This window comes from Solanum dulcamara, chromosome 4, assembly GCF_947179165.1.
Source record: "Solanum dulcamara chromosome 4, daSolDulc1.2, whole genome shotgun sequence".
Lineage (NCBI taxonomy): Eukaryota > Viridiplantae > Streptophyta > Magnoliopsida > Solanales > Solanaceae > Solanum > Solanum dulcamara.
Genome location: NC_077240.1, coordinates 46032448 through 46045642, shown reverse-complemented (window position 1 = coordinate 46045642; position 13195 = coordinate 46032448). Strand labels below are relative to the sequence as shown.

The 13195-nt window shown below is 38.5% G+C and overlaps 1 pseudogene; it reads left to right on the top strand.

The window, feature by feature from the left end:
- Positions 1-6395: 6395 nt before the first annotated feature.
- On the top strand, positions 6396-6515 carry LOC129888070 (5S ribosomal RNA; annotated as a pseudogene).
- Positions 6516-13195: the final 6680 nt, after the last annotated feature.

Here is a 13195-nt window from a genome sequence, read left to right as displayed (position 1 = left end):
ACTTTGAGTTGTTTTTAATCTTTCTCTTATGAGCCTTACTTTCTCCATTGCATCAATTACCAAATCTGGACCAATCAATGTCATCTCACCAACTTTAAACCAACCCACCGAAGACTTACATCTTCTCCCTTATAAGGATTCAAAAAGAGCCATTTGGATGCTAGAGTGATAACTATTATTATAAGCAAACTCAATCAATGGAAAATGATCATCCCAACTTCCTCTAAGGTCAATCACACATGCCCTTAACATATCCTCCAAGGTTTGAATTGTTAACTCGGCTTGCCCATCGGTTTGAAGATGAAAAGCAGTACTTAGATTCACTTTAGTGCCAAGACCTTTTTGAAATGACTTCCAAAAATGTGAACTAAATTGAGTACCTCTATCTTATATAATTGACAAAGGAATACCATGAAGATTCACAAATTCACAAATGTACAACTTAGCATAGTCTTTGGCACCATAAGTTTTGACCGATAAAAAATGCACCGATTTGGTCATTCGGTCCACAATGACCCAAATAGAATCATGTTGTCTTCTAGTACGAGGCAAACCCATGATAAATTTCATATTCACATCTTCCCACTTTTATGTAGGAATTTTAATTTATTGAGTTAGGCCTCCCGGCCTTTGATGTTTAACTTTCACTTGTTGGCAATTAAGACACTTAGCCACGAATTCCGCTATGTCCTTCTTCATTCCATTCCACCAATACACTTTCCTCAAGCCAAGATACATCTTAGTAGATCCTGGATGAATTGAATACCAAGAACTATGGGCCTCATTCAATATCAACTCTTTTACACCATCAACATTTGGAACACACAACCAACCTTGGTAATGTAGTACCCCATCTTTTCCTAGGGAGAAAGCCTCAACGGAATTTTTGGCAGCTGACTTTTTCAATTCGACCAAAGTTGGATCATTGTCTTGCTTGGCCTTGATTTCTGCCGCAAGAGATGATTCTGAAACATTATATATAAGAATGCCTGCATTATTAAAATCAACCAAACGCACACCTAAATGTGCCAATTTATGGACCTCTTTGACAAATTCCCTTTTAACTTCCTCAACATGTGCGACACTACCCATAGACAACCGACTAAGAGCATCGGCTACAACATTTGCCTTACCCAGATGGTATAATATGCTTATATCATAGTCTTTTAGGAGTTGAAGCCACCTTCTTTGCCTAAGGTTTAAGTCTTTTTGACTAAACACATATTACAAGCTTCTGTGGTCGCTAAATACATAAAAATAATGGCGCCAAATGTTTAATGCAAACACAACCACCGCAAGTTCAAGATCATGCATTGGATAGTTTATTTCATGTACTTTAAGTTACCTAGAGGCATAGGCTATAACCTTACCATGTTTTATCAAAAAACAACCCAAACCAACATATGAAGAATCACAATAAACAATAAACCCATCTAAACCTTCAGGCAATGTCAAAATAGAAGTTGATGTAAGACTATCTTTAAACATTTGAAAACTTTTCTCACATCTTCCAACCATTGGAATTTTGCCTTATTTTATGTCAACTTAGTTATAGGCGAAGCAATAGATGAGAGACCTTCAACAAACCTTCTATAGTATCCATCTAAGCCCAAAAATCTTCTAATGTCTGAAGGTGATAATTGTCACGACCCAACCCCATAGGCCATTTCGGGTGCCCAAACTGGGTACTCACATATATTCCTGCTATCTGTAAGTAAATTTGTCCCCTGTTTAAGTTATAGCACATCAACAGGAAGGATAACCTATAACCCATACACAACCCATATTTATGTCCACAGATCTCTAAGAGTAAGAACAGTAACATAAGGCGGGACAGGTCCCCCGCCATACCATGAATAAATAAATATATACATCGAGGGTTAACACCAAAACTAGGCTCTGAAACAATGGAGCGCTTCTGAATTACTGAATGGAACTCCTACAATGATTGATCCCCAAGGTGTGTATCTGTACCTACAGGCATGAATACAGCCCCCCCCCCCCCCCCCGAGAAAGAGAGGTCAGTACGACATATGTATTGAGTATTTAAAGCATAGACATCATAAGGAAATTATAGTTGGCGTAGGGATGCAGGGGACAAGTATAATATTTAACCATTTACTGTAATCGCATTGTATAAAAAAAGTCATACATATTACCATCACGTACTGTTCCCAGCCCGTTAGGGGACTCGGTGTACCATCTATATAATTTTGTCATCATAAGCACATATATATTATTAGCACCGTGGAACGTACAGCCCAATCCATGTATATAGTAAGTACATACTGAGGAACGTACGGCCCAATCCACACATCGTATAATAATGTCGTGGAATGATGGCCCGATCCACATATTATATAGTAATGCCGAGGAATATTCGATCTGATCCACGTATCATATAGTAATACTGAGGAACATTTGGTCCGATCCACATATCATATATTAATGCCGAGGAACATTCGTTCCGATCCACATATCATATAGTAATGCCAAGGAACGATCGGCATGATCCATATACCATATAATAATAATTATATTATAGCCGGCCCAGGACTCAGTGAAGTATGTATTATAGTATACACGAATAAAGTAGTGAGTAACCATATACAATCTAAATAATTATCAGAGACTCGACAATGTAAGAAGATTAAGCTATCGTTCGAGGACCAGAATAGTAGTGTAGCCATCTCGAGTGCTTTCTAAATACCATTGAGGCCTATATCACTTACGAAATCGGGCACCCTAGATATGCCCTAAAGTAATAGTAACAGTTCACAGAATCAGGGATACCCTTCGTCACATAGTCCTTAGGACTAGGAGCTTGTGTATCCGGTACTTCTTAACCTATGGAGTTCAAGGAAAGTAGTTCAACTTAATATAAGAGTTTGACATTCAGAAGTGTATAAGAGATACTGCTTACATTTAGGACTTAAAAGTGGAGTTACCCCAGAGCTCGTATCACATTTTACTTATAATTAGGACATACCAAAGAATGAGAAAGAATAAGCTTTACCTAGTTTCTACTTTTCCTCAAAGAGTCATCATTTATATATATCATACCTAGCCTGTCATGGGCTCGGTATCATATCCTTATTATTGCATTACCTTACCATCATAGCACCACACTTATGTCAAAGACATATCAAGAGGAAAGAAGGGTAGCTCTACATACTTATACCATAACATGCCAAGAGAAAGGAGATAACTTCACATACTTACTACTCTCCATCATATAGAAGCCTTGAGAGGCAATAACTCAACTAGTATAGAAATTCTACTATCGACAAGTGAATAAGACTTATGAGTCATACTTGGGGTTCTATGAAAGGAATTATCCCCACATTTCGTATATCAATCACTTAAGGCAAAGACATGCCAAAAGAAAAGAAGGATAGCTTCACATACTTATGCAAAAGATATGCCAAGAGAAAGATTCATATACCTTTTTCGGGATTAATTGAAATTCGACTTGCCTTGATACCTCCTTAACCTATTTGACATGAAAGTAATACTAAGATTAATAGCCTTTCACTTTCCAATTTCCCACTCTACAACCAAGTACTAATAGGAGTCATTTCCTTATCCATTACCCTCGACTAGTTTGTTACTAGTTCTGATGCTACCAAAAATTGGGCAACATCTCCCCTGTAACTTCAACATCCCCGAGATTTCAACTAGGCCAAGTGTCAACAAACATACAAACAAAAACAATCAGCAGCATATATACAAGTAAATCACCTCATCATTACACACTACAACTCCAAATAACTAGCTCAAAACTACGATATAAAAATAGAATTTTTAATCTTTATTTCACAAACTCTTTAACCATACCAAACAGAGGGTCGTGTGGCTGCAACCAGAAGCACCCACACCCTTTTCAAAACAATTTAAAGCCTGAAACACTCAACCCAACCAGCTGCACCCGCAACACCACAATGACAACCCACTACTCGACTTCGATTTATCTACAACCACTTCAATTTTGTTTGTTTCTAACGTCAAGCATCCTTATGCAATTTTTCCACTTCCAACCTTAATTAACAAATGTAATATACCTAATAAAAACATCATAAACTCCAATTTTAAAGGGAAGCCCTTACCTTTCCCAAAACGCATCAAACTCGTCGAAACTTGCCACGGAAGTTCCTTTAACGCACTTAAAATTTCATGGCTAATTGCTAACGTTTTGGGCTGATCCAAACCATAAATTTTTATTACTAACACCTTCATAAAATTGTGGTACACCCTATATAATTAATTCACGAAGAAAAATTGAAGAACTCACCTTTTGTTTCCTTCCAAAACCGTAGCTCTCTCCCTCTCTAGTTTCTTCTCTTCTCTTGTTTCTTGTTCTTGAATTTTCTAGATAAGTATGGAACTTTAATAAGTCATAAGACATATATATATAGTCCACCTAAGGGGGTGACACGTGTCAACCCCTAAGTTGTGACACATGTCAAGCCTTAAGTGGTGACACATGTCAAGCCCTCATTGGGCCAACACACCCCCTTTCCTCCAATCACAGGCTGCCACGTGGCATGTGGGGGTCCACCACCCTTGCTTCAGCTGCTGTCACATGACACTCTCTTCTCTCCCTCGTGGGTTCATAATCTCTTCTTACTTTATGAACCTAAGTAATCCTTGCTACGTAAGCTTGGTATGTACTCCAGTAGCTTAAGTATGTAAGATTTCCAAGTTGGTAGCTTACGTAAATAAGTCATGTCCTATGACTCATCATTCGGTCTCCAACTTCTTCCGGATTCTTATAACTCTATTTCCAATCTTCTCTACTATGTGGTATTGCATTCTCCTTTCTTTAGAATTGTTTGATAGCATTATAGATTATCCGGCTCACATGGCAACTCTTAAGAACCTTTAGAGTTCTTAATAAGTCTTAAGAAGCTTTTAGAAGCTTTAAGAAACTTTAGGAAACCTTAAGAAACTTAAGAGGCTTACGATCCTTTAGAACATTCTTCCTTGAATGTGAACCAAAACCTTTCTCAAGATCTTATACAGACTATATGGAGAGTTTCTCTATTCCATTGCAATAACATATACTTTCATCTAGCCATCACTATCAGATTACCAAAGCTTGGGATTACTTGTAGCGTAAGGAGTACGTATGGATACTTGTGTTTCATTTTCTCCTCCGCTTCCCAGGTCATCTCTTCACGATTTTTATTTCGCCACAATACCTTGACGGAAGTTATGTCCTTAGTTCACAATCTTCTACTTCGCCAACCCAGGATGGCGATAGGTTGCTTCTCATAGGATAACTCCTCTGTGACCTGGATACCCCCTACAAGATATACCCGGGTTGGATCACCAATACACTTGCGAAGCATCGATAATTGGAAGACTGAATGTCCTACTTTTGGATCCGCTGGTAAGTCCAACTCGTGGGAAACCTTGCCTATTCGGTGGAGGGTCTGATAATGTCAATGTATTTGGGACTAAGGTCCTCTTTCCTGCTAGATCTCATTACTTTCTCTGTGGGGGGTACCTTCAGAAATGCCCAATCATTAAGTTGAAACTCTAGAAGTCAACATCGATTACCTACGTATGACTTTTGTCGACTCTAAGCTGCTAACCCACCAATTGATGACCTACTCTTTTTTCCATACCAAGTCTCTTCTGGGGCAATTTAGAGACTAGAATGATAGTTGATGTAGTAAATACTCTTGACAGGTAGGAGATTGAAGTCAACCGTATAGGCTCGCAATACCTCTTTCTAGCATTTAGCTAGTAAGTTTAGTCTGTCCTTCGGTCTGAGAGTACAATGGTGTACGAAGACCTATCTATCTTCCCAATCTCTTCTTGGACTGATCTTCAGTAGTTAACTGTAACTCGGGCTCCTTCGTTTGAGACAATAGCTATAGGAACTCCATAAAGTCTCACCACCCTCTTGACCTATAATTTTGCACAATCTCGACTAGAAAGGTGGTCCTTGATTGAAGGAACATAGGCTGCTATTGTTAATCTGTGGATAACATTCCATATAGAATTATCTGTACAGGAGTGCAAAGTGAGTCTTGTAGCCAAGGTCCTATTATGGAATCTTCAACCTCGTATATTACTTCTTGCCTTCTTTAGATGAAATCAACTAGTACCCTCGCATTTTGGGTTTTGCTTTTTTCCCATCAGAGTTGGCTACAAGGTTGTGTTAAAGTCCTCTCACACAATGACCTATATAGCCGTTCTGTGATTTGTCTTATCATTAACTGGTATTATATTGAAGAACTGTGGCATACAAGTGTGCCATCTGTTAGTAATCGGCTAATCCAGCTTATTTTGCTTAAGCTCTTTTACAATTACCTTATCATAACTTATAACACTCTAGGTAAATAATGTCGTGTCGTTGCTTCGCTGCTAGTTTGAATTCTACCATCTCATGCGATCATAACAACACTAACACACCGGATCCCACCAGAATTATGAAGTTAAACGTGCTTGGCTGAGAGTAGTACTAGGATGGGTGACCCCCTCGGGAAGTCCTCGTGTCACGTTCCATTGCCATCCTTGAAATAATGTGTGAAGGCACTCATCTTATCCCAATATTTACCTTAGCGTCTTCTCGCTAGTCTTCATGTTTTGCCTTGCCCTCTCTTCTTCTCTCTTACAACCAGTGTTGGGGTAGATCTTTAATTCAACTATGACTGTGTCCTTTTTTGCCATTTGATTTAACTTCTCTTTGTATTCCTTTGTAAAGTCTTTAAAATATCATAACTCCTTTTCATCATGTACTCCTCCGCTTGGTCTTATGTTGTACATAATTATACGTAGGTTGCACAACTACCTTTACACCACTGGTATGAGTTAAACGCAGTTTTTTCATCTCCCGGCCCATCTTATTTTACATAGCGACTTCATACTAGGACTTGCTCGTGCTAATGCTATTTTTTCCTACTTCTTTCTTTTCTTTCTTTACTTACTCCTTGGTCTCCTCATTACCTACCGTAGAAGATTTTCTATTCTTTTTGCTACTTGTACGTCCCGATATCAGCGACCAATGACGCTGTTGCCATATCTTAATCTTTACTCAAACACTACCATACTACCCTTTTTGCGGCCCTTAGTTTGCTTAGTCCTACTCTCTTATCGTATTCACCCCTTTTTGTAGGCACCCATGATTCTTTGCATGGTCTCAGATACCACGGCTTCTATCTATTTATTGTTGGCCTTGAGCTCTTGCTAACTCATGCCAGTATGGATCTCGCTTGAAATTTAAGCGGTCCTGTCAACATGTGACAGTGTCAGTTGATTTTCTCTCACACTTGTATTTTTCTTGTCCACTTCCCTCCTTTAGGGTGTACCCATGTCATCCTCTGTTTATTTTCAGTTGTTCATACGCATATGATTCTGTTCCAACATATTTGACATACTACACCATGTCTACACATTCTGTTAACTCATCTATACTTTAGGTTGCCTGGGACCCCACTATTTTCAAAAGTGGAGGTACATATACACAATACCCTTCCCCACTTCATGAGATTTCATCCTTATCGTTACCGTGGATACGATCTCTCAAGATATGTTACAACCGTATATCTCACTCTCTTTCTATCACTAAAAAAAATCGACAGAGTTTTCTCTATATTCCTTACTATCCCAAACTTGCACTCAAAAAATACCAATAATGCCTCACAGGGACAACATATATATATTTATATCACCGCCACACAGGGCACCCAATATCAACAACAGTATAAAATAATAGACTTACCTCATATGTCCAACTCGAACTGCATCCGTTACACTTTCCTGTCTACTTTTCCCTTCAATCTTCGACTTTACATTTCAATAATATTTCAATCTTCTTACCTTATCCAGCATGCCTCCTTCACACCATTACTTACCTGTATACTGGTTAGCTTCCAATATCATCCATCATTTTCTTCTGTCGATATCATTCTTCAGCTGAAACCAAATGTTAGAAAAAGGAATTTCATGTCCTATGGCTAGGTTCTATCGCACGATCTAAGACAAGAAAGGAAGATAACATCCTAAATGTCTTCTAGCCTCCTATTTGTAGATGTGGTGCACAACACACCGATAAACAAGACTCTACTAGACACGGTTTATAGATATTCTAAGGAAAGACCGCTCTGATACCACTTTTGTCACGACCCAACCCCGTAGGCCGTGATGGGTGCCTAAACTAGGCACTCACGTATGTCTCTTCTATCTGTAAGTAAATTTGTCCCTTGTTTAAGTTATAGCACATCAATAGGAAGGATAACCTATAAACCATACACAACCCACATATATGTCCACAGACCTCTAAGAGTAAAAGCAATAACATAAGGCGGGACACGGCCCCCGCCGTACCCGTAAACAAATAAATATATACATCGAGGGTTAATACAAAAACTAGGCTCCGGCATAATAGAGCGCCTCTGAACTGCTAAGTGGAGATCCTACGCTGATAGTTCCCTAAGGTGTGTATCTGTACCTACGGGCATGAACACATCCCCTATGAAAAAGAGAGGTCAGTGCGACATATGTACTGAGTATGTAAAGTATAGACATCATAAGGAAATTACAGTTGGCATAGGGATGCAGGGGGCAAGTATAACATTTAACCATTTACCGAACTCATATCGTATAAAAAAAAGTAATACATATTACCATCACGTACTGTGCCCAACCCGTTAGGGGACTCGGTATACCATCTACATCATTCTGTCATCATAAGCACATATATATTATTAGCGCTATGGAACGTATAGCCTGAACCATGTATATAGTAAGTACATGCCGAGGAACGTATGGACCAATCCGCACATCGTATAATAATGTCGAGGAACGATGGCTCGATCCACATATCATATATTAATGCCAAGGAATGTTCGGTCCGATCCACGTATCATATAGTAATGCCGACGAACATTCGGTCTGATCCACATATCATATAGTAATGCCAAGGAACGTTCAGTCTAATCCACATATCATATAGTAATGCCAAAGAACAATTGGCATGGTCCATATACCATATAATAATAATTATATTATAGCCATACCGGGACTCGGTGAAAGATGTATTAAAGTATACACGAATAAATTAGTGAGTAACCATATACAATCTAAATCATTATTAGAGATTCAACAATGTAAGAAGATTAAGCTATCATTCGAGGACCAGAATAGTAGTGTAGCCATCTCGAGTGTCTTCTAAATGCCATTGAGGCCTATATCACTTAGGACCTAGGGGACCCTAGACACGTACTAAAGTAATACTAACAGTTCACAGAATTAGGGATACCCGTCGTCACATAGTCCTTAGGACTAGGAGCTTGTGCATCCAGTACTTCTCAACCTATGGAGTTCAAGGAAAGTAGTTCAACTTACTACAAGATTTTGACATTCAGAAGTGAATAAGAGATACGGATTACATTTAGGATTTAAAAGTAGAGTTAAATCAGAGCTCGTATCACATTTTACTGATAATTAGGACATGCCAAAGGAAGATAAAGAATAAGCTCTACCTAGCCTCTACTTTTCCTCAAGGAGTCATCATTTACATATATCGTACCCGGCCCATCATGGGTTCGGTATCATAACCTTATTATTGCATTACCTTACCATCATAGCACCACACTTATGTCAAATACATATCAAGAGGAAAGAAGGGTAACTGTATGTACTTATGCCAAATCATGCCAAGAGAAAGGAGATAACTTCACATACTTACTACTCTCCGTCATATAGAAGCCTTGAGAGGCAATAACTCAACTAGTATAGGAATTCTACTATTGAGAAGTGAATAAGACTTATGAGTCATACTTGGGGTTATATGAATGGAATTATCCCCACATTTCGTATATCAATCACTTAAGGTTAAGACATGTCAAAAGAAAAGAAGGATAGCTTCACATACTTATGCCAAAGACATACCAAGAGAAAGCTTCACATACCTTTTGCGGGTTTAATTAAAATTCGGCTTGCCTTGATACCTCCTTAACCTATTTGATATTAAATTAATACTAAGATTAATAGCCTTTCACTTTCCAATATCCCACTCTACAACCAAGTACTAATAGGATTTATTTCCTTATTCATTACCCTCGACTAGTTTGTTACTAGTTTTGATGCTACCGAAAATCAGGCAATATTTCTCCTGTAACTTCAATATTCTCGAGATTCCAACTCGGCCACTGTGTCAACAACCATACCAAAACAACCAACCATCAGCATATATACAATTAAACCACCTCAACATTACACACTACAACTCCAAACAACTAGCTCAAAACTACGATACGAAAATAGAGTTTTTAATCTTTATTTCACAAAATCTTTAACCATACCAAAAGAAGGGTCATGTGGCTGCAACCAGAAGAACCCACACACTTTTTAAAACACTTTAAATCCCTACAACACGCAACCCAACCATCTTCACCCGCAGCACAACAACGATAACCCACTACTCGACTTCGATTTGGCTACAACCACTTCAATTTTGTTTGTTTCTAACATCAAGCATCCTTATGCCATTTTTCCACTTCCAACCTTATTTAAGAAATTTAATATACCTCATAAAAATATCATAAACTCCAATTTGAAAGGGAAGCCCTTACCTTTCCCAAAACGCATCAAACTCGTCGAAACTTGCCACGGAAGTTCCTTTAACGCACTTAAAATTTCATGGCTGTTTGCTAACGTTTTAGGCTGATCCAAACCATAAATTTTCATTACTAACACCTTCATAACATCGTGGTACACCCTAGATAATTAATTTATGGAGAAAAATTGAAGAATTCACCTTTTGTTTCCTTCCAAAACCGTGGCTCTCTTCCTCTCTAGTTTCTTTTCTTCTCTTTTTTCTTGTTCTTGAATTTTCTAGATAAGTATGGAACTTTAATAAGTCATAAGATATATATATATAGGTCACCTAAGGGGGTGACACGTGTCAACCCCTAAGTGGTGACACATGTCAAGCCCTAAGTGGTGACACATGTCAAGCCCTAAGTGGTGACACATGTCAAGCCCTCATTGGGCCAACACACCCCCTTTCCTCCAATCTCAATCTACCACATGGCGTGTGGGGGTCCACCACCCTTGATCCAGCTGCTGCCACATGACACTCTCTCATGCTGCCATGTGGCACTCTTTTCTTCCCCTCGTGGATTTGTAATCTCATCTTACTTTACGAACCTATGTAATCCTTGCTACGTAAGCTTGGTATGTACTACAGTAACTTAAGTATGTAAGATTTCCAAGTTGGTAGCTTACATAAATAAGTCGTGTCCTACGACTCATCATTCGGTCTCCAACTTCTTCCGAATTCTTATAACTCTATTTCCAATCTTCTCTACTATGGGATATCGCATTCTCCTTTCCTTAGAGTTGTTTGATAGCGTTATAGATTATACGGCCCACATGGAAACTCTTAAGAAGCTTAAGAGTTCTTAAGAAGTCTTAAGAAGCTTTTAGAAGCTTTAAGAAACTTTAGGAAACCTTAAGAAACTTAAGAGGCTTACGATCCTTCCATGAAGCTTAAGAGCCTTTCAAGAGACTTAAGAACTCGTTCAAGGTAGAAAAGTATGTGGATTAACAATAATGGTGTAGGCCAATTTTTAACAGCCTTTGTTTTCTTTGGATCTACTTTAATCCCATCACCGGACACCACATGTCCAAGAAATGCAACCTCTCTTAGCCAAAATTTGCATGTACTAAATTTAGTGAATAGTTCCTTTTCCCTCAATGTTTGCAACACAATCCTTAAGTGACCCATATGATCTTACTTATTTCGAGAGTAAATCAGGATGTCATCAATAAACACCACTACAAACATGTTCAAATATGGATTGAAAATATGATTCATCAAATCCATGACTGTAGCGGAAGCATTTGTCAACCCAAATGACATTACTACAAATTCAAAATTACCATACCTTTTCTGAAAGGCCATCTTGGGAATATCACACTCCATTACCCTAAATTGATGAATCTTGGAAAAATAGCTTGCTACTTGTAATTGATCAAACAAGTCATCTATTCTTGGGATTGGATATTTGTTCTTTATGGTGACCTTATTCAATTGTCGGTAGTCTATACACATTTGTTTCTCTCTAACAAACAATACGAGAGCACCCCAAAGTGAAATACTTGGTCTTATAAAACCCTTATCCAATAAATCCTTCAATTATTCTTTCAACTCTTTAAGTTCTGCCAGAGCCATACAATAAGGAGGAATAGAGAAAGGTTGGATATCGGGAAGGAGATCTATGCCAAAGACAATCTCTCTTTCGAGAGGTGTTACACCCCATACTCTGGTACCTCGGAATGCTTCTTAAGCTTCTTAAGTTTCTGGGAAAGCTCTTAAGTTTTTTTTTAGAAGTTGTCATGTGAGTTGGATAATCTATAATGTTATCAAATAATCCTAAGGAAAGGAGAATGAGATACTCCATAATAAAGAAGATTGGAAATAGGGTTAGAAGAAGTTGGAAGGAGTTGGAAGCCAAGAAATGAGTCGTAGGACTCGACCTACTTGCATAAGCTACCAATTTGGACGTCTTGTATAATTAAGCTCCTGGAACACACATCGAGCTTAAATAGAAAGGAATACATAGGCTCTTGAAGTGAGATGAGATTACGAGCCCACGAAAATGAAGCAAGATGGTGACAAGTAGGTGACACACCTACTTGGGCTAAGTAGGTGACACACCTACTTGGGCTAAGTAGGTGATCCACCTACTTGGGTTGGACCCATGCTGCCACGTAGAAGTGTATGATTGGCCGCATGGTGTGAGGTGGCGCCCTAGGGGCTGCCACATGTCACCGCTAGGGGCTGCCATGTGTCACCTCCAAAAGTGGTGGATATATTCCTAGTTGATGACTAAGGAATTTATTTTCAGTATCTCTTAACTTAAGAAAAGTGAAGAAACTTAGGATAATAGAGAGAGAGCTACAGCAGCAACACAACAAGGTAAGGCCTCAGTTGTCGATCCATAAATTAATTATTTAAGGTATCCTATGGTGATATAGCAATGTTTAACAACATAAAATTTATCGTTGGGGTTTCGAGGAGGTTCTTATTTTTGTCAACAAACCCATTTTTGGAATGAGACTATTGTTAATAATACTAGTATAACTCTTTGGTTAAAGCTTCATTTCGAGTGATTCAACATGTTTTGGAAAGATAGGTGAGGTGTTTCCCAGATTTCATTTTGGAAATCCTACATGG